General features: G+C 40.2%; 1 protein-coding gene across 2 annotated transcripts in view; it reads right to left on the reverse strand.

The window, feature by feature from the left end:
* ARHGAP10 (Rho GTPase activating protein 10) overlaps positions 1-25211 on the reverse strand; it is a 374232-nt gene that overhangs the window by 272919 nt on the left and 76102 nt on the right. Inside the window, exon 1 of one of the 2 annotated variants that reach the window (XM_078148947.1) lies at positions 8495-8652. The exons of the other annotated variant lie outside the window; for it this stretch is intronic. The gene's annotated coding sequence lies outside the window, so the exon portion shown is untranslated. Of the gene's footprint in view, positions 1-8494; positions 8653-25211 lie in introns of those variants that run through there. 2 annotated transcript variants of the gene reach the window in all.

Raw genomic sequence — 25211 nt, forward strand, 5'->3', positions numbered from 1 at the left:
ATCTGTCAAATGAGCTAGAGAAGGAAATGACAAACCACTCTAGTATCTCTGCTAAGAAAACCCCAAATGGGGTCACAAAGAGTTGGACATGACTGTAGAACAACAAATGTCCACCAGTTTACTGAGCTTGGAAAAGCAATCACAGCAGCTAGCTGGCACAGAGGGCCAAACCTCGAGTGATCCAGACCTGATTTCAGATCTGGTCTCTGACATTTCCCAGTTGTATGACCCTGGCCAAGTTACTTAACCTCAGCTTTTTCAAATATAAAATGGTAAAACAGCACCTACCTCAGAGTTCTGGTGAGACTCAAATGAGAAAATATTTGTAAAGTGCTTACTTAGCACAGTACCTGGCACACAGAAGGTGCTAAATAAATGCTTATTCCCTCCTTTCCCTTACTCACACAGCAGCTCCATGAAGTGGCTGTTGATTCTTTTCTGCTGGGACATACAATGGAAAGCTACTTCAGATGAGGAGTCCATAAGCAGTGGACCATGAATTTACAGCCGGAAGTGCCATCTAGCCCAGAGCCTTCATTTTACAGAGGAGGAAATTGATAAATTACAGATGCTGGTCTAAAGCAAATGCCATCTCCCACCTTCTCTAAGATGAGGCTGAAACTCAATGCCTCCTCTCCCATCACAGCACAAGGAAGTCTCAAAACAAGAGCTCATGTTTTGTTTTGTTTTAATGTGACCTTATGTGACTGAGAAGGCTTAAAAAAAAAACCTGAAAACAATGACTGTTCAAAATACCCAAATGAAAAACGAAGGACGAAGTAATAAAACATTCATTATGCTACACTAGAAAACATAACAACTTTCCATCATTACACCACCCACTTTTATGGCAATGTCCCCTTCTTTAAACAATAAAACTAAGAACTGCAGTCATCAAATTACACTATAAAGACAAAAACACTAAAAATATTTGGTCTTGGTTAAAAAATAAAAAGTAAAGTAGGTTATTGGAGCAGACTGAAGGGAGACTCAGAAGGCTTTGACCTCAATAACCCAATGTTTGATCAACCTGAGATTACAAGTTTATTGGGGTAAGAACTCCTTATCTGACAAGCTCTGCAAGGAAAACTGGAAAGCAGACTGGGAGCTCCTTGAGAGCAAGCATTCTCTTTTGCTTTCCTGTGTGTCCCCAGAACAGTATCACAGTGCTTGGCACGTAGTAGGTGCTTATGAAAATGTTTATTGACTCGACTGACTGGCAGAAATTAGATCTGGACCAACCTCTTCTACCATATACCACAATAAGCTCAAAAGAGATACTCAACATGAAAACTGAAGGTCAGACTGTAAAAGAAAAAAAAATTAGAAGAAAACCACATCAGGTACCTTTCATAGTTATGGCTGGAAGAGAATCGCTACCATCAAGCAATCACAAAAGGTAAATTTACAATTTACAAATTAAATTTACAAAAGGTAAAACAGCTAATTCTGATTGCATGAAATTGGAAAGGAGGGTTATAGAATCATAGATTGAGAATCATAAAGGATCTTAGGTCAAATTATTATTAGTTATTATTAATATTAAGTGAAAACCCTTTATTTTACAGATAAGGGAACCCAAGGAATGACAAGTGAAGTGAGCTGTTCAGTCATGAGCTAGTCTGATGTAGGATTTGAACTCAGTTCTTCCTGACCTCAAGCCAAGCATTCTACTACCCTCAGGGTGATTTTTTAAAAAATCAAGAAAAAGAAATACCCCTCATAACACCTTCTACTATTCTTCTCATCACTCATTCAGCCTTTATTAATTCTAAAGAGAGTAATTAGAGGGTCACTGAGGCTGCAAAATTAATGAGTGAGATGAACTGATGCCTAAGGTCCTTTGCAATTGTAACATGATATTTTAAGGTGGGGTTTTTTTTGGGGGGGAAAGGAAGTAAATTAGCTTGAGTCCTCTTTCAGCCATCCCCCTAACCAAAAGCATTTGTTTATTTTAAGGGTTACTAAGTACAGCCCCATTCCCCTGAAATCAGATTAGATGCCAAGCGTGAAGGATTCATTGACCTCAGCACCCAACGATCAAGAATTTTCTTAACAGCTAAAACTGGATGTTGACAAATGGCTTAGTTGAAGAAGGGTTGGGCACCTGGCAGACAGGTAACCTCCCAAAAAATAATGTTGTGGTGTACCTTTGTCTCTACCTCCCCCAAAGGGAGTGCAGCCTACACACCCACCTACCCACCCAAACCTACCCCTAAATGGTACCTTTCATGCCAAGCCACTGGTTCCAGATACAAAAATTCCTAGCTATTGCACTGATCTTCTAACTACCTTGACCAAATTTTTATGTCCTCCATCTATCTCTTCTCTCACCCTTCTGAATTTGCTGTTTCCTCCAAGGAGGTCAAATCAATACACAACATACTTGGTTAAACTTGGTTAAACTCTGTTAATATACAACATACTTGGGAAACTGACAGTTCTAAGAACATGAGCAACTAAGAAAGCTTCACAAGGCAAGACCTAAACTACATTCAAATCCAACATTCTATCTGTAGAAGAGGAAGATAATGGTTTTGCAATTTTGTTTGTATTTTACAATTCTATGTTCATTTGCAATTTATGTAGGCAGCTGGAGGCCTGGGCTTGGAGTCAGGAAGAGAATACTATTCACAGTTCACCAGCCGCATAAAAGGAGGCAACAGGCCAGATCCGGCCCACGGGCCATAGTTTGCTGACCTCTGCTCTGTAGGATCTGGGCTGAACCCACTTCTTCCTCCTCTGTGGCCTGAAATATATTAAGGCCTACCTTAGCTCCGGACAACTGCTCACTGGACTATCTCATAAACACAGGACACCTCAATATATTAAGTCCTGAAAAAAGGCCCTGAGGGAATGTTAATCTGTTCCTTGCACCTCTGTACATGCTGTCCAAACCAAAATGTAATCGGGAAATATTTGATGAAATGAATAAAGACACAATAAAACACAGATAATATCAATATGTAGAAGATAGAATAAAATACACATAATGTTAATAGTTTTCAAAGCCAATATGTGGCCCCCAGGGATCCTTACATACAGCGGTTTAGTGGGGCCTGTTTCTATGAGTTTGAAAGCAATATAGACCAAATTAGAAAACAAATTATCGTCATCTAGGGTGTGCTATGTTTTTATTTATTTTGTTAAATATTTCTCAATTACATTTTAATCCAGTTCAGCTGTACTAGGGAGTTTTGGTAACTCTGCTCTAGCCTCTCAGTGACCCAAAATAAGTTTCTCAACCTCTGTTATACAATTTCTGTATCATGAGGGCAACAAAGTGTATACAGAGCCAAAACCCAATTCCAAATCCAATAACCCTTTCCACTGCAACATGGTGCCTCTCAGTTCAAGTTTTGGATAAGTTGTATTTGAAATGTTGGTGGAACATCTGGATAGAAATGCCCTTCAGAAAGATGAGAATGTCCAGTGAAAGAGAGAGCAATAGAGAAAAGGAGGCCAAGGACAGAACTTGGGGAATCTCCACTTTAAGGGATGAGGAAAAGATCCAGGAAGCAAAGGGGTGATTAAATGAGTTACAGAAAGCACCAGAAGTACCTCAGAAGCAAAGGGAGGAAAGAGGATTAATTAGGAAAAGGGACAATGCTACCAAGAAGTCAAGGAAAATGAGAATTAAGAAAAGGCCAATGGATTTGGCAATTTGGAATTAATAGTATGTAGGGATTCTTGTTTTGTTTTGTTTTGTTTTCTGGCAAGGCAATTGGGGTTAAGTGACTTGCCCAGAGTCACAAGGCTAGTGAGTGTTATGTGTTGAAGCCGCATTTGAACTCAGGTCCTCCACTGTGCCGCCTAGCTGCCCCCTTTTTTGTTTTTGTGTTTTGGGTTTTTTCAGTATATAGGGATTCTTGATCTTTTTTTTTTATGGCATAGATCCCTTTTGGCAGTCTGATAAACTCCTAAGAATAAGATGTTTAAATGAATAAAATAAAATACGTAAGATGATAAAGCAAACCAATTATATTGAAGTCCACAATTTAAAAACCCCAACATGGAAGATCATAGATATATATAGAGATATAGATATAGATGTACACACACACACACACACACACACACACACATACATATACATATATATTAAGAAAAACATTGCAATATATTATAATAGTCTAAAATTCAGAACTAGAGACTGATAAAATGCTAATTAATTAGAAAAGTACTCCACCTAAATCAAAATTGTCCTCTCTCATCTAAGGATCTCCTGGAGTTCAGAGATTTATTTCTCTCAAATAGGCCCTTTGAGTTTGCAATTTCCCTCAGGATGGGAAAAAAAAAAATCCAATAAAAACTGCTCCAGGCCTAGACAAACACATTTGCTTGCAACCCTAAAAACTGTGAAGATTTTAAAATCCATTTAAACATACATTTGCATTTTTAGAACTGGAGTAAATCTTTCAAAAGTGGTACCCAGATAATACGGCTAAGCAAGGCAAGTGAATTTCTTCAAGTGAGAGGCACTGCTGCCAACAAGCAAAACTAGGAGTATGACGTTTAACAGCTCGATACCAACTGACATCCAGATTAATCACGGCTGATGGTTCTGTGATTTACACATCAGTGCCAGGAGGGCTGGCACTCATCTCCTCCGGGCAGAATGTAGATTGCACTATATATTCATCTGTACTTGCTGACCAATGGGCTGTTTCATTGTTTATCTACTTTCCAGGCCTGTTCGGTCTGTTCTTCCTTTGAGGACAAGGCAATTAATTCTGCTTCTTTTGCATCACACAGCAAAAAAGTCCTTGAGGGTGTAATACACGAGAATGGCAGGAGCTTTCAAAAAATGCTGTTTCCCATAACCTTTTCCAATTTAAATTAATTAAATAAGCATTTATTAAGAGCCCACCTACTCTATATGCTGGGCACTATTGGGCATACAGTGCCAAAAAAAAAAAATAATAGTACTTGCCTTCAAGAAGCTTATATTCTATTAGGAAAAACATCTTAGGTTTCAGAGACTCAACTCCAGTGTCTTCCAATTGCCTCTAGGATAAAATATAAAGCATGTCTAGAGGTTAAAGTTTGACACAACTGGCCTCAACTTCTCTTTCTAAACTCAATACGCTCTACAATCCGTCCAAATTGGTCTTCACTCTCTCCCTCTGTTTGGCATTGATGACACTTCATCGCTTGCCTCTGTTCCTTCCCAATGGCCACCCCCCCCATACCTGGAATGCACTCACTCTTTCCTTCTAACTCACAGGGTTCCTTCTCTTCCTTTGATGTAGTTCAAATACTATCTTATACCTGTAGCCTTTCTGATACCCTCCCCTCAACGGCTAGTGCCCCCCGCAAACTACCCTGAATATATTTTGTATCTATTTATATTTATGCCATACATGTTTCTATCATGTCTTTGTTATATTTGTTCACCGTTAGAATGTAAGCTTCTAGAGGGCAGGGCTTCTTTCCATTCTTTGTACCTGTAACCCCAGTGCCTGACACTTGGCAACTACTTAATAAATACTTGTTGGCAGATTGATTACAGACCCTGCAATGGCAGGAATAACAAGGGGCACTTATGTAACTCTCTAACATTTAAAACCACTACACACGTTATCTTAGTAGTCACTAAGGTTTCTCCCAGCTCTATAAGCTTAGAAAGAGAGAGTGTTGTAGTGGAAAGAGCCCATGATTGGAGTCAGGAAGATCTGAATGTGGATTCTACTTTAGACAAGGTACTACCTATGTGACCTTGGGAAAGTCTGGGCCTCAGTTACCTCATCTGTAAACGTGGGGGTTAGACCTGATCAGCTCAACCTGGTGCCTTCCAGATCTAAACTATGGTCCTACGATGTCTGACAATGACCCTGGAAAGTATGATGTGGCTATCCCTAGGAACTGTTAACCCCATTTTACAAACCAGAAAACTGAGGCTGAGTGAGGTCAGCTGATTTGCCCAAGGTCACACAGCAAGAAAGACATGGAGTCTGATACGCCAATTCCTCCTAACCTGATTTCCCCCACTATCTTCACCAATTCACACTACATGTATTCTGGCAGGTTCCACACCAATTAGATAGCATAATGGTGATGCCAGATTCCCTGTAGAATTTTTCAAATGGTTCTTCCTATTTCTCCCAATTAACTGCCTTCCCCTCTTTCTCCCTCCTCACTCTTACTCTTCACTTCAATCCAGAGAACCAACTCGTCCTCCTAGTAATAGTTCTTGGCTCTGTCATTTATCAGCTGTGTAATCTTGGGTAAATCACACAGCCTCTATAGGTCTCAATTTCCTCCATTGTTTAAAAAAAAAAAAAGATGATCTCTGGCCTACTGACTTTTTTGGACCACGTATAAGCTCAAATCAGCCACTGTATTTAACTCATACCAAAACAATCTTAAGGGTTATTCCCTTCAGGAAGGGACTTGACCCCATAACTCGTAACACCAAAAGGCCTGTCCAGCTCTTCTGTGGAGCTCCTCACTCCAGCTTCTCAAAACATAATAGGGCCTGCTAGTGACCAAACAATTCCAAGTCACCTATGATATTAGGCTCAATTAGAAAAACAAAGTAATGAATCATATATAAGTAAACACCACCATCATTCAAAAAATCTGAATCTTTTAGCTCTTTGCAAAGAGTAACTGCCAAATTCAGAAATTCCAGACCACAGATGATCATCCTTTTGCATGCAGAGACCTAATCAACCAGATCAGCCCGTCCTGCTGCTATTTACACATCCAAACCTGTCCCCAACATTCCTCAATACTGCAGTTCATCACATGGTACAGACTCTAAGACCTTTAAATCTTTTGATCAAGATTCATGCCAAAGAAATAGCAGTTACACTAATCCAAGTCCCTTGGAAGCAAATCAAAAAAATCCTCCAACATAAAATGGCACAATGCTGTCCTGTGATGTGTGACAATTATCCGAACACAAGGGCCATACTCAGAGGAGGAAAGAAAGCAATCCTACTCCAAAGTGAGCAAATAACTGCCCTGGTATATTTCACTGCAGAACTAAACAAATAATCTTGGGACCCAAAACTGAATTATCAGTCCATTGTAGATCAAACAACTGAAATGAATAGTCCAGAGCCCTAGGAGGAATACAGGGACGCTGAACCACTTACCCCTCACCCTCTTAAAGGTTAGCCAGTTTGGGGGCACAAAAAGCAAAGTATTCAGTCTAGGTCTGAGCTGACTAAAGTCTGGAGTTCAGAATTAAGTCAGGAGTGGGGAGGTGGGGGAGGATGGGGAGCTGGTTAAAAGAAGCAAGATTTACAAATACATGCTTTATGGCTGAAAGTCTCCAAAGAACTGAAAATCAGTATCACTGAGAAGGCAAAGGAGGCCCAGTTATGGATGCCATCAAAGAACTTCATGTTTGTTTGTTTGTTTAAAGATAAGCTGATCACATGGCATGAGCAGAGGACAATCACACCAGAGTTTCACTGATATACTTGTTTTGATGAAACCGAGGAAGGCCTCCAGCATCTCTGCAGCTAGGTGCTGCAGTGCAAAGACAGCACTGTGCCTGGAGTCAGGAAGACCTGAGTTCAGATCCAGCCTCAGACACACACTATCTGTGTGACCCTAGGTAAGCCACTCTACTTGTTCCCCTCATTTTCCTCAACTGTAAAATGGGAGGGTAATAATAGCACCTACCTTTCAGGGTTGTTGTGAGAATTAAAAAATATTTTTAAAACAGCACACACAGTGCCAAGCACATATTAGGTGCTATATAAACACAAGCTATCATTGGTAGCAGTAGTAGTAATTATTCTATCTATTTATGCATGAATACATACATATGTATGTATATATATTTATATATGTATACATACACATGCATGTATATATATTTATATATGTGTGTGTATGTATGTATATTTACGTGTGTGTATATATGTATATGTGTATATATACACTTACATGTGTGTATATATAAATATATGTGTGTATATAGATTTATATATGTGTGTCTATATATATAGGTATATATGTATGGGGGGGGTATATGTGTGTATATATATATATATCCCCTGCCCTTGAGGAGTTCACAATCTGATGGAGGAGACAAAACAGCAAACAAATATGTACAAAAAAGATTTATATAGGCTAAATGGGAAATAATCACCAAAGGAACGGCACAAGAATTAAGAGGAATTGAGAAAGGCTTCCAGTAGAAGATAGGATTTTAGCTGAGATCTATTACACACACACACATACACACACACATTTCTATATTCACATCAGATTTCACTCTATTTCCTAGACACAGTTTAAAGCTGTTTCTCCATTTTTAATACATGGTACCAAGATTTCACAGTTCTTTAGACTCTCTCCGAAGACACTAAGGAAAAATAGCAGTTGTCACTTTTTACCCCCCATATACATATATGTAAATATATCACAGATATATTTACATATATGTATGAGTCCTTTTTTAGAAGAAGTTGTATGTGATAAAAATAATAAACCCCTTCTGGTCACACTCATCTCAGTATGGGCCCCTACTCACCTCACGTGGAACACTCACTGACAGTGACCAAAACATGAGCTCCCCAATGAAAACTTCTTCAGGTCTTTAAGGTTAAGCCTTTCCCATGGCTGGCGTTCACCTTTGGAGCCTCTTGGCATGGACGCTGAGAAAGTCCAGCTTACAGATCTCTGGGGAATGAGCAGGGTTCTGGTGTCTGTCCCTCTTTATGACGAGAGAAGAGTTGGGTAATCTCAGGGTTAGAAGTCATGGGCATAAGAGAATCCCAAGCTTCCACAAGTCCATCAGTGACGCTAAGCCAATCGGTCAATAGATCCTATTATTTTGGTATACTGCCACTGAATGGAGTGAGCAGCTTGGCAAACAAAGTGGTCTCCCAAATAACCAGGCACAGAAAGAGAGAGAGAGAGAAAGAGATGAAGGGGGAGGGGGGAGGAAACAAAACCACCCACAGAGGGACACTGACAGGAGGAACTCTGGGGTTAACCACAAGTATACACTTAAAGCCCAAAGTAAATATTAGCAGGGACTTACAGTTGCTAGCCAAAGGAAAAAACAACCCTGCTCGCCTCTCCTTGGAGCTTTTAGATTTACTTTCCTGGAACAGAATCAGAGAATCTCAAAGTGGGAAGAGACCTCTGAGGCTATCAAATCCAGCCTGTACCTGGACAGAATCCTCTCCACAAAAACCCCCAAGGGTCACCTAGCATCCTCTCAAAGCCCTACAGGGAGAGGGGGGAATAAAAGCCTTCATTCGGTAAAGTCGATCAATCAGTCCATAAAGTGACTCTCTCTAAGGAAGCACGGTATTTCCACCCCCACCAAACAGGTACAAGCATATGTAGCAGGAGTACTAGGAGTGGCACATCAGCAATTCAAGAAAACAGACCCAGTTCAGGTGATACGGTCAACTGTTTAGAGCTAGAAAGGGATATCAGAGGTTCTCTTCTCCAACTCTCTTCATTTTACAGACGAGGAAACTGAGGGCCCAGGACATGAGTGATTTGCCCAAGGTCACACAGGAAGTTATGACGCAGGAGACAGACACAGGTACCTTCACTCCAAATCCAAGATTCTTGCTACCAGCACCAGGCACGATGCTAGTCTCCTGAAAGCTCTCAAGCTACTCTATTTGATGGTTCCTATGTGAGTATAATTAAATTTTGAACCATGTGGCACCGGCTGTAAATTTTACAAGAGTTCACAAAGGGGAAGAACAGTGTGGACTGAAGCAGTCAGGGAAGATATCAGTTAGCAGTCAAGAACTGACCTAAGCCTTGAAGAACGGGTTAGGTTTGGACTGGCAAAGAGGAGAGGGAAGACATTCCCAGCATGGAAAACAACATGACGCCAGGTCACGTGGACTTAGTGCTTAGTACAATACACGTGATGAGGAAGGGAAGGAAACACTGAATATGAAGTCCAAGGACTCAGAAATCACAGGAGCTGATGTCTCGTGCCATCTCAAGCCTCAAGTACGTGTTACTTTGAAAAGCAGTTTTCAGTGAAGCATCCATTCATTCAAAAAGCATTTATAAAGTGTTTGCTAGGTGCCAGGCACTGGGCATTTAAAAAGACATAATATGAAACCATATCCACCCTCAAGAAGCTTACATTCTATTGAAGGAAACACCTGAGCCAGATGAACTACATTCCCAGATAGGGAAAGAACTGACAGATGTGATTTCTGAGCCATACCAAGAGCTTTCTGAAAAAAAAAATCACAAAAATGAGAGAGATGCCACAAAACTGAAGATGGTCAAACATATATCTCCCAGTTGTTTTTTTAATGGAAGAACTGTCTCCAAACTACAGAACCAATAAACTTGGCTTCAATTCTAAAATGGACCATTGAAGAAATGGTCTAGAAAAACTCTAGAAAGGGAAATGGTGATTACCAAGAGTAAATATGACAGCTACATCAAGAACAGGTCATGCCAGACTAACCTGATTTCCTTTTTGACAGGATTACCAAACTAGTAAATTAGGGGAATCCTATGGATACAGTTTCACTGGGTCTGAGCAAAGCATTTGACATAATATACTTTCATATTCTTGGGTTTGACAATGACACAGTCAAATTCAGAATTAGTTGGAAGGATGACTTGAAAGTGTAGTTGTTAATGGCTCACTGTCAGCATGGCAGGATGGCTCCTTTTCAGAACCCCAGGGATCCGTGCTGAGCCCTGTGTGGTGCAGTTTTCGGATAAAGGCATGGATGGCGTATGCATCAAATCTGCAGATGACAGAGCTGGGAGGGAGAGTGAGCACGATGGAAGACTGAGCCATCTTCACAGGCTAGTAGTGGGCTGAACCTAATAAAATTAAATTCAACAAGGATAAATCTAGGTCTTGCCCGTGGGTACAAAAAAAATCAATTTCATGAGCATAAGGCAAGGGAGACACGGTTACACAGCAGCTCTGAAAAAGATCCAGAGGTTATGAGAACAGCAAGCTCAAACATGCATCATTAGTGTGACGTAGCCCTCGAGAACATTAACACAAAATTGGCCTGCGCTAAGAGAAGACCGGCTGCAAGGCACGGGGAGGAGATACCGTCCCAGTACTGTACGCTGCCCTCATAAGACTGCATCTGGCATACTGTATTTGGCTCTGGACACCACAGTTAAGAAAGATATTGACAAGTCCAAAGGAAGGTAGCCAGGATGGTCCTTAAGGCTACCTCAGAAGATCAGGTGATGTGATACATATGTACACGCACACACACACACACACACACACACACACACACACACACACACACACACACCCCTAGAGAAAGTATGGGAGAGGCAGAGAGTGGGAATGAAGGCTTCAAATACACCAGTATTCTGAAGGGCTATCAAGTGTTTAAGATCGTTTTGTTTGGCCCCAGAAGGCAACACCAGGAGCAGGGCGTAGAAGATGCAGAGACACCAATTTAGGCCAAATGGGAAGGTGGTTGGCTCCACCTCCTTGGAGATCTTCAAGCAGAGTCTGGACAAGCATTTCCCAAGTATGTTACACATCCTTTTATATAGGGATGGTACTAGATAGCTTCTGAAGGCCCTTCCCACCTCTCACAAATAAATAAAATAAAATGAACACACAGTAATCACAGGAGGAGGAAGCATCAGGTACTAGAGAGGTCAGGAAAGGACTCCCACAGAAAAGGGCATTTGGGTTACACATAGAATGACGCTAGAGGTTCAAAGACATCATTGTTATAGGTTGTGGAGTTTTCAGTATTTACGTATTTTTAAGTCACTAATTTGTACAGTTTCAAAAATTGAGACTAACATGTTATTTTAAAGGTTTAAAAGAAGAAGAAAATACAACTCAACAGAGTTAGAATATAGCTAGTCTTCTGAAATGGTCCCACTAGGGTCTGTTTCTAGATCTGCTTATTTTGCAGTTTGCTTTAGCAGACGGCCTTTAGCTAGAAGGCCAGGGATATGGAACTTATCATGTCCATTTGTAAGCATTATAGGGCTGCCTGTGACTATCCAGGAACATTAAGGAAATTCAGGAAGGGACCAGCACTTGAGGTGGTCTCTAAAAAGGGGCCACTGTAACTCAAGGGTGTGGGGGAGAAAGGAGATGAAAGTTATCAGTTATTAGGTACTTCACTCTGAGCACTGTGCTAGCGAATTCAAGGAGAGAAAGTTCAAATGAGACATTGTCCTTACCCCCATAGAGCTTACAATCAAAGAAGGCCACACCTTTCCATGATGTGTGACTTACTAAGAAACTCATCTGCAGTGCCCCGGGAACAAAACTGAAGCTAAGAACAACTCAGTCCTAGCCGCTCTGACAGCTACAGAAACAGGAGCAAAGCAGAATCCATTGAAGCCCTTGCCCTCATTGATAGGTCAAACTCGTAAGGCCTCTAGGCACCAAGATTAAAGAAGATTATCCTTTCAGTCTGTGATTTTGTAAAAATCTAACATCTCCAAAAAAGACAAACAAGAAAAGGATAGAATTAAAAAAAACTTTTTTTAACATATCATAATACTTTTTATAGTACAAAAGAGTCTTATTTTAGTGACAGTTTGCTTTAATATTTTAATTTATATTTTAAGATCGTAATAAAAAATAAGCCATTAATACTACCTTATTATTAGAACATAATAAAGGCTTATAAAAAAAAATAAAGAGAAAATTACAGGCTAGTGATGGGAGCTGGACCTATGATTTCCCTCTACTAACGCAGGGTGGTTCCTTTTTTGAAACTTAGTTTTACAGCTGCCTAAAGCAGTGGGTGGCAAACTCTAACAGAAACAGGGGCCAGTAAACTTTGCATAAGGATCTTTGCGGGATGCATACTGACTTAGGAAAACGTGTATTAACATTATCTTTGTTCTTGCTGTTGATTTGTTTGTGGGCCCCCATCTGGAGTTTTCTTGGCAAAGGTACTGGAGTGGTTTGGTATTTCCTTCTCCAGCTCATTTTCCAGATAAGGAAACTGAGGCAAACAGGGTGAAGTGACTTGCCCAGGGTCACACAGCTAGTAAGTGTCTGAAGCTGGATTTGAACTCAGCAAGATGTATCTTCCTGACTTCAGGCTGGGTACTCTATCCTGCCAGGCACCACTTGGCTGCCCTTATCTTGGTTCTACTGGACTTTTATTTATTTTGTTAAATATTTCCCAACTGCACTGTAATCTGATTTAACAGCACTGGAGTAAGGAGGAGACTGAACGTCTGACACCTCTAGTCTAGAGGACTGAGAAGTTAAGTTATTGGCCCAGAATCTACATGCCAAAGGGGGGGCTTGACCCAAGTACCAAACTGAATGAAATATTTAGCTGGAATAGGAGAGCCAGCATGGAAACAAGGTGTTCAAGACCCATGCTACACAGAGAAATGTCCACAAGTAGATGAAGAAGGCACATTCCTGTTCTATATAGGGAAGAAATAACCATTACTCCTACACACAAATAGAACAGGCTGCCTTGTTAGAGTCTGGATTTCCTCACGCTGGGAGAGGTCATGCAGGGTCTACTCAGGCATCTGCCCTGGACGTGATGCATGGAATTCCAACACTAGATCAAAGGTCGGAGAATGACTCCTAGGTCTCCTTAGAGAAGATTTTTCCATGAAGTCCTCACTGCATATGTGCTAGAATGAGTCTGTGTCTACTAATACCTAGGATTATGATTCCTTTCACATTTCAGTTTGGGGCTTGAGCCACTTTTTAGCCAAGGGGAAAAAGGATTAGGCAGCTGCTACATGCTTAATTGTTCCGCTCACCATCACCCAACTGGGGATGTCCAACAATCTCTGACCCCAGATCAGAGTAGGGAAGAAGAGGAGTGAAATGAAGCTTGGAGAGGGATGTCAAGAGGGGTGGGAAAGAGATCCTGACCAGCTTCTCCATCCCAACCACAATCATTAAGGTGTTTAATTCTTCTCAACTTGACAAGGACAAAGACCAGAGTCTCCAAAGAAGCTTCTGATAAGGACAGACATTCGTTTTTTTCCCCCCAAAGCTCTCTCCCCCACAAATGGAGGAAGCATTAAGTTTTACACACACACACACACACACACACACACACACACACAACACACACACACAACACACACACATACCTTTTCTTGATTTTTTTTTTCGTTAAAACACAAGGCTGAAAGCAAGATGACATATGATAAGGGAAAAGGGGAGGGGGGGAGAGAACACGGAACATGTTTTTTAATGAACTCAAAATATGTTTTGTGCTTATCTAAACATCCTTCAGATGAAATAAATGTCATGAAATTTCATGACTGGAAGACACCTCAGAAGCTATCTCAGAAAGGACTTCTTAAATTTTTGTTGATGGACCTTCGAGGATTCCATGCACAGATTTCTGGGGGTCTGGTCTGTCAACCTGGAGGGGAAATAAACTATATCTTTATCTTCACTAACCTCCAACTGAAACTAATCATTCATTATGTTCAATGATGAAGATAGGTAATAAAACATTATCCTGAAAAGAGGTCCATGGGCTACGCCAGACTGCCCAAGGGATCCACCCATTGCACGCGCGCACACACACACACAAAAGGTTAAGAGCCTGTGATTTAGCCCAACCCATACTTGAATGGGAATTCACTCTGCAACAATGCCCAGCGGATCATCCAGCCTTTCCTTGAAGACTTTAGTGAAAGAGCACCTGTTACTTCCTGAAAGGGCCCGTTCCCTTTTGGGGCAGCTCCAACTGTTAGCTGTCAGGTTTTCCTGCTACCAGGTCCAAGTGTCCCTTTGTCCTTTCCATCCAAGGCTTCCTGTCAGAAGCCTTCAAAGAGAACAATCCCTGCTGGCAGCACTGAAAGTAGTGCTTCTCTTCAATACAGCCTAAATTGATCAATAAGATCCAGTCCCACCCAGCTCCAGGTGACAAGAGTTCTCGGCAAAGGCAAATATAAAATTTGTTATTGTTCAGTTGTATCAGATTCTTCATGATTCCGTTTGGGATCTTCTTGGCAAAGATACTGGAGTGGTTTGTCATTTCCTCTTCCAGCTCATTTTATAGATGAGAAAACTGAGGCAAACAGGGTTCGGTGACTTCCCCAGGGTCACACACTAAGTGTCTGAAGCCAGATTTGAACTCAGGTCTTCCCAGTTCTCTATCCACTGCACCACCTAACTGCCCAAACACAAAACTAGCATGATCTATGTTTTGGAGACTGGATCTCATTATCCTGCCCACGCTATCAGTTCAACAGCCACTCCCCCGACTGCTCCATCCCATTACTGATCAGCATGGAAGCTTTGGCCCCTAACTCCAATTCCAACCTGAGCTGCTTTGTCCCTACTTAGGCAGCCTGGTTCCCTTCTCCATCCCCTAACTCCACCACCATATTGCTCCCAGAATTAATGAGGACACTTGATTGGCTTATTCCACCAAAGCTCAGAACTCCCCAGCTCAGGTGATCGGCCTGTTTCAGCCTCACCAGTGGGCAGGTGTTACAAGCTACCACAACCAGGGACTAACTCTATCCAACTTCTTTAAATTTAAAAAAAAAAATTCACTTTTCATTAAACTACCTTCTCTGGAGAAAAGGAACCAGAAGTTTATGAAGTAAAAAAAAAAAAAGCTAAAAGCCAGAAATTCTGTAATGCTAGTAAAATGATGCAAAACATTAAAAATAAGCATACATATACATACACATATATGTACACATACACATACATGCATATATGTGTACACACACCCACACACCTCACAGCCTGAAAGAGCAGTAAAGATTTGTTTTTTAAGCCACAAGACCCTAATTCAAACCCCAGCTCCTAAGTCAGTCACTTAAATCTTCTCAGCTTCACTTTTCTCTTCTGTAAAATGGCTTGGGGGAGGAGGGAGGGAGGAAGAGCTGAACTTGCGGCTCTCTAGGTCCCTTTATCTCTAAATCTAAACCCATAGCTCTAAATCCTACGATTTTGTGAAATAATCCAGACGTAAGATGGTGAGGTGCTGTAGAAGGGAGAAAATAGAGGCAAGAGATACGAACAATTTCAAAACCTAAGGATGTAACGGATAAAGGGCTGGGGTTCTTCATCTTTTGTGTGTCTGGACTCCCCCTTGGCAATGTAGTGAAACCTTCTCAGGATGATGTCTTTAAATGCACAAAAGAAGATACAATTATTTTATTATTAAATTATTAAATGTATTAAAATAATTATTAAATATAGTTGTTTGTTATTAAATGATTAAATATAGTTACCGATTATTAAAATATAGTTACCAAACTATATTTATTTTAAAAGTTCATGGATCCCAGATAAGAATCCCCACAATAAGGGGAATGAAAGAGAAAAATGAGTCAAAGATGATTACAAGGTTTCCAGTCTGGGTGACCAGAACAAAAATAGGGAAGTCAGGAAATAAAGCCTATGATAGGGAAGAAAATAATGAGCCCATTTTTCACCATGTTGAGTCTGAGGTGGCTGTGGACACAGGTGTGGAAATGTTCAGCAAGAAGCTGACAACATGAGACTGAAGTATCACTGAGTTACAAGATTCGAGATATAAATGTGGGTGTTACTTATATAGAGGTGATGACTAAAGACATGACAAAGAAATTACCTGCTTTCTAAGAAACCAGGTTTGGACAGGAAAGAGCAGAAGATGGAGAAGGAAGCTTTAACTAATGGTCATAGTGAGGGAAATAAACAAGAGAGGAGAGGTCTCAAAGTGAGCATCTCAGAAGCAACAAGGACAGGTCAAAAGGGTTGAAACCTTAAAAAAAATTTTTTTTAAACCAGGAAAAAGGACTGAGAAGTTACCATCTGACTTAAAAAGGAGACCTTTGACCTTGTAAAGGGTATTTTTAGGAAAGAATGAGCACTGTACTATTTACCCATTGTGCAGATGAACACAAGATGCTACTGGGAGTTTCTCACAGAATACTGCATCAGATATATTCAACTGAGTTGCTGTACTGGTCAAATTTCAGTAAAATGCAGGAACCACAATGTACCATTTGCCATCTGCTGAATACAACAATGGCCAAAGAGAAATTACTTGAGGATGAGACGGTGAAATTTTTTTCATCTTCTAAACTGGCAGGAAGAAATAATCCAGTGGAAGAAATATTTTAGTAAATATATGTGTGTGTGTGTGTGTGTGTGTGTGTGTGTGTGTGTGTGTGTGTGTGTGTGTGAGAGAGAGAGAGAGAGAGAGAGATACATTTCCTTCCCTGGGACAGAAAATTCACACACCCACACCCACACCCACACCCACACACACACCCACACACACACACACACACACACACACAAATAAGCCATATGAGTTTTCTTAATACCCACAAGCACCTCCATTAGTCTTAATCCAATGAACATTTATTAAGCCCCATTATGTGCAAGGAACTGGGTGATTAAAAAACAAACAAAAAAAATTAGGAAATCAAGATCCGTAAGGGTTTCTGTGACTTGCCTAAGGTTATATAACTAGTAAGCAGCAGAATCAGAATCTGAACCCAGATCCTCTGACTCCAGGTTCAAAGCTCATTCTACTGTGCCATAGGGATTTAATATGTTACTAGTTCTTTGACTAAGTCCAAGGATCTACAATGTGTTTAAGTATGGAAAGACAGCCAATACAAAAACATCTCTCACGGCTTCATTAAGAAAGCTGTAGGAGGGGGGCAGCTAGGTGGTGCAGTGGATAGAGCTCCGGCTCTGGAGTCAGGAGGACCCAAGTTCAAATCCGGCCTCAGACACATAATACTTCCTAGCTGTGTGACCCTGGGCAAGTCACTTAACCCCAATGCCTCACTAAGGAAAAAAAAATGAAAAAAAGTTTTTAAAAAACCCCAAAAACTCTTAAAAAAAAGAAAGAAAGAAAGAAAGTTGTAGGAGGACAAAGACTGTGTCTTCTCTACACTTTTCTCTTCCCAGTGCCTAACAAAATGCTTTACCCATGTTCTTGTTTTTCCAGTCATGTTTGACTTCATGACTCCATCTGGGATTTTCCTGGCAGAGACTGAAGTGGTTTACCATTTTCTTCTCCATATCATTTTACAAATGCGGAAACTGAAGCAAACAGGGTAAAGTGACTTGCTCAGGGTCACAACAGCTAGTAACTGAGGCCATATTTGAACTCGTGAAGATGAGTCATCCTGACTCCAGGCCCAAAACTCTATCCCACTGCAGTCACCTAGCTGTATATATTAATCATTTAGTAAATATTGGTTGACTGAATGATGCACACACATATGAATGAATGAATGAATAAGTTTACACTCTAAATCCACAAAAAGCTTTCTCTAAGTTATCAATAAAGGCTAATTCATGTGCATGAAAACTAATCGGGAAGGCCACCAAATGCTATAATCTCAAATGAAGGTAACATCATGGTATAGTGGAAAGAGTGCTGGACTTGTAATCAGGAAAACCTTAATTCAAATCCTGCTCCTGACACTTGCTAGATGTAGTACCAAGGGGCCAAGGTCACACCTAAAGGCAACTCTATTATAGCCCAGGGATCAGAGGGTCAGACTTGCTGTCAGGAAAATCTTAGTTTGAACCCTGTCTCAGACACTTACTAGCTATGTGACCCCTGAGGAAGTCACTCAATCTCTCTCGCCTCAGTTTCCCTATCTGTAAAGTGAAGATAATAAGAACACCGACTTCACAATGTTTTTATGAAGGTCAAATGAGATAATGTCTGAAAGGTTTTTTGCAAACCTGAAAGAACCACATCAAGAGCAGATATTGGTATTGTCATTTCTCTGAGCTTTAGTCCTGCCACCTATAAAATAAGTAGAAGGTCACCTGTAGTACCTCACAGGGCTATCGGGATGCTGAGATGAGATCATGTTAAGAACTTTTCAAACTTTAAAGAGCTACTTAAACATCAGCAGTGGGTGGTAGTAGCATCATTATCATTCCTCAAATGTGCCCACAGATTGTAAATTAAACATCTAAGTTCATAGGACCATAGATCTAAAACCGGATACAACTTTAGATGTCTATCTGATCCAATTCCCTTATTTTACAGTACAGGAAACTGAGGCCCTGCAAAATTAAGTGACTTGCCCAAAGTCCTACAGGGAATGGATGTCAGGGGTAAGATCTGAACCCAAGGACTCCAATTTTACAGCCAGTGGGGTTTTTTTCCCCCACTGTACCTTGCTGCCTGGAGGAAGAGGAAGAGGAGAAGAAAGAAGAAAATGAAGAGGAAGCTTTTACTATTGTTCTCATAAAGATAACTATAAGTATCTTTTGTTCCAAACCCAGAAATATACAATGGACAGGGAAGTACAGAGAACCAAGGAACAGGTGATGGCCACTATAAATCTGAGTGGGCCATTAATGGCTTATGAATACCAGTCCAAAGAATCCTTTCCAAGGAATTTGTTAACATACTTCAACTGTTCACCAAGCTGCAACACACCAAGTCCTCAAAAAAGAACACAGTCAATAAAAGGAAGGAAAGAAAGGAGTCGGACTGCTTGGAGCAAGAGAGCAGCTGGCTTGTTTCCAAAAGGCACGGTTAAGTTTTAGTTTATTTTTCCAGAGCCTGATAAGGCAAAGACACATTTTCTTCCCCATCCACACTGCTGATGTTAAAATAGCGTGTTCTGCCAAAGCCAGGAGGAGCTACAAAGGAGAGGTCCTATAAATTCCACGCTGAAAAATGAGAGAGATGTATACCAAGCCTTGACCTTCCTCAATCTCAGTAAGTGGAAGAGACCAAATAAGAGAACAGAAAGCGAAGACGTCTTGGGACTGAACAGCAGAGCCAGCCACAGACACGATTTCAGAAGCAATCGGAGAACACTGGTTTAACTAAGCAACAAATATTGATTTTAGAGAAGAAAACATTCCACTGTCAATTGTACTTATGGTTAGTCTACAACCGGGGCGGGGGGGGGCACGCTGCGGCCTCGAAAGCTAGGTCCTTGAGTGCAGCCTTTAGACCGAGTCCAAGTTTTAGGGAATAACTCCTTTTATGAAGGGCACTTGTTATGCGATATTTGTATTCAGTCAAAGGGCCGCACTTGAGGACCTAGAGGGCCACCCCTGGTCTACACATTTACTGAATTATTTAAATTTGAGCGACTAAAAGGAGAGAAGTTGGAAGAGGTGATCTAATTAGCACTTAATTGACTAATTAATTAATTTCTGAAACCCAGATCCCAGACAGCAGGTTATGTAGCTTTGTGCTCCCAGCATTAATAATTCCAGTGTTTCGTACTATACCTTTGTGATCTCCTTGAGGCTAGTACTTTTCCTTCATTAAAACGTAAGGTGAAAGACTGGGTAAGCAAGATCCAATATAATCCAACATAGAAGCCCAGTGTTTAATAAACCTAAATACAAACTTCTAAATGTAGAAGACATGTAAATATAAAAAAGGTCACATCAATCTAAACAATTAGAGAACCAAAGGAGATACTTTGCAGATCCATGGGTGAAGGAAAATTCTTAACCAAATAAAGAATCACAAAAGAAAGATAAAACAGACCATTTAATTATATAAAATTTAAAAGATTTTCTAAAAACAAAGTCAATGAAACTAGAAGAGAAATTGTTAAATGGGGGGGAATCTTCTAGAAAATATCTCTGATAAAAATCTGATATCAGCCTCAGACACTTACTAGCTGAGTGACCCTGGGCAAGTCCTTTAATCCGAATGCCTAAAAAAAAATAATAATCTGATATCCTAAGTTTAGAGAAAATGGATAAAAACACAGAAGACCACACTTTTGTAGATAAGTGCACAAGAAATAATCCAACAGATATGTGGTCAATAGATAAGTGCCCAAATAGACAAATGGCACAATAGAAGAAGTGGCCAAAAGACACAAATGAACAGTTTAAAGAAAAAATGCAAAGTTTCAACAACCATACTAGGGGAAAAAAATGCTCTAAAGTATTAACAGAAGAAATGCAAATCAAAAAAACAGGTTTCACCTCACACCCATCAACTGGCAAAGAAGTTAAAAGATGAAAAAAATTCACGATAGAAGTACTATGGGAAGACAAACACAGTGATACATTATTAATGAAGCTGTGAATTAGTCCAACAGTTCTGGGAAACAATTTGAAATTATGCAAGAAAATGTCCAAGAAATAGATTTCTATAGTTGTCATCCTAGGATGAAAGGGCTCTAGACTTTGAGCCGGAAAGGACTCTTTTAGGCCACCCAGTCCAAGCCCCTAATTTCACAGATGAGGGAATGGTGGCCCATCGGTTTTAAGTGACTTACCTAAGATCCCACGGGAGTAAAATGGAAAAAAATGTCCGTGTCCAAAGTAACTAAGAGGGACAGCTACATAGCACAGTAGATAGAGCTCTGGCCTTGGAGTCAGGAAGACCTGAGTTCAAATTTGACCTCAGACAATTGACACTTAACTAGCTGTATGACTCTGGGCAAGTCACTTAACCCCAACTGCCTTACCAAAAATAAATAAATAAATAAAAACCAAAAAAAAGTAACTAAGAGAATCCCTCATTCTCACCTGAAAGTGAGTTAAAGAAAGAACTACGTAAGAGAATGGTTGTTATGAAGGTGCTTAGTACACTATAAAAATGCTACAGAAACATAGTTTATAGTATAGGAAGCTAAGAATGAAAATCATGAAAAGGGACAGGATAGAGGGCAGTGCCACTGGAAATACAGATTCCCTTCTCTTTTGTAGTCTTCCATGACAACCCCAGGCAATGCCATGGAAGAGGTATGACTCTCCATCAAAACCTTTCTTTTATTTATTCATTCAACAAACACTGACTGGCTGACTACTGCCCGGGACAACAGAACCTTCTGTCCTGTCTAAAAGCTATTGACCTTGATCCCACATTTCCCAAGGTTTTCGGATTCAGCCCGGGTTCTGGCATTACTTTTGGTGCAACCCTAGAGAAAGAAATAAAAAACAAAAGTACATAAAAAGCAGTTAACTTCTAGGTTTCTCGGTTTTTTCATGGAGCAATGTTGGGGGAATTAATTGACGTCTGCGGAGCACACCAAGATTCAATGATGAAAAGAAAGGCTCTGTATGAATGCCAAGCAGTGATTTTATTTGTGCAGGTGGGGCCACCAATCTTAATTACATTCTTTACTTCCCTTTGATGTTACATAAGGAGGAGTGTCAAAGAAACACCCCTCTGTGATAATAACTAGTGACAGCTAAAACTTTCTTCCAGCAAGTGAAAACTTCCTACAATTTGCTGTTGTTCAGTCTTTTTTCAGTCATGCCCAACCTCTTTGTGAACCCAATTGGGGTTTTCTTGGCAAAGATACTGGAGCGGTTTGCCTCTTCCTTCTCCGGTTCATTTTACAAATGAGGAAACTGAGAGAAACAGGGTGAAGTGACTTGCCCAGGGTCACACAGCTAGTAAGTACCTGAGGCCAGATTTGAAGATGAATCTTCCCAATTCCAAGCCCAGTGTTCTATTCACTTCACCATATCACATTCCAAACCTTTTTGGAACAAACACACGCACATAAAAGCTATCCAGTTAAGATTCATTATTCAAAACTTGGCAGCACAATCAAGGAAGAGACATCCCACCCCTCAGAGGATTTGTTAAGTTTTATAGAAGGCTACATTTCTTTCTGTTCTCTGACAAAAAAAAAAAATACTTTGAATCTGGAGGGCAGATCGCCAATTGTTATCAACATTACCTGAAGCTCAAACGTAATGTCATCTTATCCATAACAGAAATATATTTGTGACTTCTAATAAACTTGACTTTGGCAAGTAAATAATTTACTAGAGTGAGAATCAAGAGACCGGAGTTCCAGTTCACTTTCTGCCATGATTGAGCGTTGTGGCCTTGGACAAATCACCTGACCTTTCTGTACCTCAGTTTTCTCACCTGTAAAATGAAGAGGCTAGCTAGACCCAATGACCTCTAAATCCCACCCCACCCCCTTTTTTTTGGTGAGGCAGTCAGGGTTAAGTGACTTGCCCAGGGTCACACAGTAAAGTCTCCTTCTAACTAATATTCTATGATTTCCAATCCATTCCTCTGTCTTTGGGAGCAAGAAAGCTAACTTGATTTGCTTAGGAAAAGATAAGAAACCACAATCTAGCTTTCCGTATCCCCATCTATAAAATGAGGGCATTGGCCTCGTTTACTTCCTACCTCCCTTCAAGCTCTAAAGCTTTAATTCTATGATCCAGTGAATTAAAGAACCCACCATGTGCTGAGCATTGTGTCCATCCTTCCAGCAGAACATTAAACCCCATGAGAGTACAGAAGACTTTGCCTTTATCTCTATTCCCAGCACTTAGCAAAAGTACCTCGAATACTACAGGCATTTAATAAACGTTTGATGAACAAATGTGGATTAACTGCTAGGTAGTTTCAAGTTTGATTAAGGATACAAAAGTGGACGTTTTATAACACGATGATACTTGGTAGTTTAGATGGTTAGACAGATATTGAGTCAAGAAGTCCAGAGTTCAAATCCAACCTCAGACACTTAATAGCTATGTGGCCGGGGAGGGGGGCGGGAGTCACTGAAACCTCTGTCTGCCTCAGTTTCCTCATCTAAAAAATGGGGCTAATAATAGCAGCTACCTCCCATGTTGATGGGAGGATCCAATGAGATGATATTTGTAAAATGCTTTACAAACTTTAAAACGCTATATAAGTACTAGCTATTATTATTACTATCATCATCATTATTATTATTAACTTGGTAGAAAACTACTTTGTTTTTTGCTATAGCACCAAGGGACAGACATCATCAATTGTCCCATTACTGGAGACAATGACAAGGAGTCCAATGATAGAAAGAATGGTCCTAAAATCATAGCATCACTCTTCAAGGAAGTTTAAAAATGGGGGAGAAGGGGAATGAGTGCCCATTAATTGGAGAATTAACTAAACAAATGGTGGTAGATGAATGCAATGGAATATTATTTTGACACAGGAAATAGCAAATATTAGTTCAAAGACACATAGGGCAACTTGTATGAATGGATGAAGTATAACATGAACAGAACCACAAGAGTAAGATATGCAGGGGCAGCTAGGTGGCACAGTAGATAGAGCTCTGGCCTTGGAGTCAGGAGTTCAAATCTGACCTCAGAAACATGACACTAGCTGTGTGACCCTGGGCAAGTCACTTAACCCCACTGCCTCTCCAAAAAGCAAAATAAATAAATAAAAATTTAAAAAAGAAAAAAGAAAAAGATATGCAATAACTAGAGAAATACAAAGGAGAACAGCACCCAAAGGTAGCCTGAACTCAGATTAGCTACAATAAACACCCTTGGTTCCAGAAACACACACTCCCTTCCTCCTCTCAATTCAGAGAAGGTCACTGTTAGTCGTTTTCGCTTAACTTACTTTTGTCATAAGGGTGTTTTGTCAAATGAGGGGATACATAAAGAAAAGACTGATAGAGTAAACAAAAGGAATCCATATAAAAAGAAATGATCTATTGATTGTCCTTGCAAAATTTAAGTACAACTTTTCAGGATTATTTTTAAGGGAGAAAAACTAAAATAAAGAATAAAATAGTAGGGGGAAGGCTTTCTAGGGCTAGTCACAGCGACAGAATACCGGAATTTCTACCAGTCTCCCTCTAAGATAATCCAACCTTGCTTACTTGCTAATTATCCCATTAGAGTGTTGAACAGATAGGATTATTTTTTAGCCTACAAAAACACTCTGACCTTCTCTGAGTCTGACAGAAATGAAAACAAAAGGGCCTTTACCAGAATGAAGAAAAGGACTTTTCACCCTAAAATTGAAGATTAATAATCAATTTCAATGTTTAAGACATCTGTTTCAAAATCGGAAACTATTGCATCTATTTATAATTTAATCAGCCTCCTTTTAAGCTGAGGTATCTAGTAAAAATAATTACTTTCCCCTGTGGCGTTCACAATTTTAAAAAAAAGCTGCTAATCAAGTTTGGCTTCACTACTGTTATATATGATTTATTCAGCCCCACAAAAATGCAACTTTAGAATACGACAGGGCCCCTGCTTTCTTCCCTTTATCTGACCAATCGCACCAGAGATCTTGTTCAAATCAATTCAACCAATATGTAAGTTTCTACTACGTGGAAAGCATGCCTTCAAAAGAACTTACAATCTGTTGAAGGGGATGCAATACTTACAAAAGTAGGTAAATACTAAGTAATACAAGAAATCTGAAGAGGGAACAGATGCTAATGAATGGCAGGGATTCTGAAAGGACTCGAGTATTGCAGACAGAGCCAGAGAAGGAGAATGTTGGAGAAATGAGAAAACACATTAAAAAAATCTATAACAACAGATGCAGAAAAAAGCTTCGGACAAAATACAACAC

The sequence above is a fragment of the Phascolarctos cinereus genome, unplaced genomic scaffold (genome assembly GCF_003287225.1).
Source record: "Phascolarctos cinereus isolate Bilbo 61053 unplaced genomic scaffold, phaCin_HiC Scaffold_9;HRSCAF=440, whole genome shotgun sequence".
NCBI lineage: Eukaryota > Metazoa > Chordata > Mammalia > Diprotodontia > Phascolarctidae > Phascolarctos > Phascolarctos cinereus.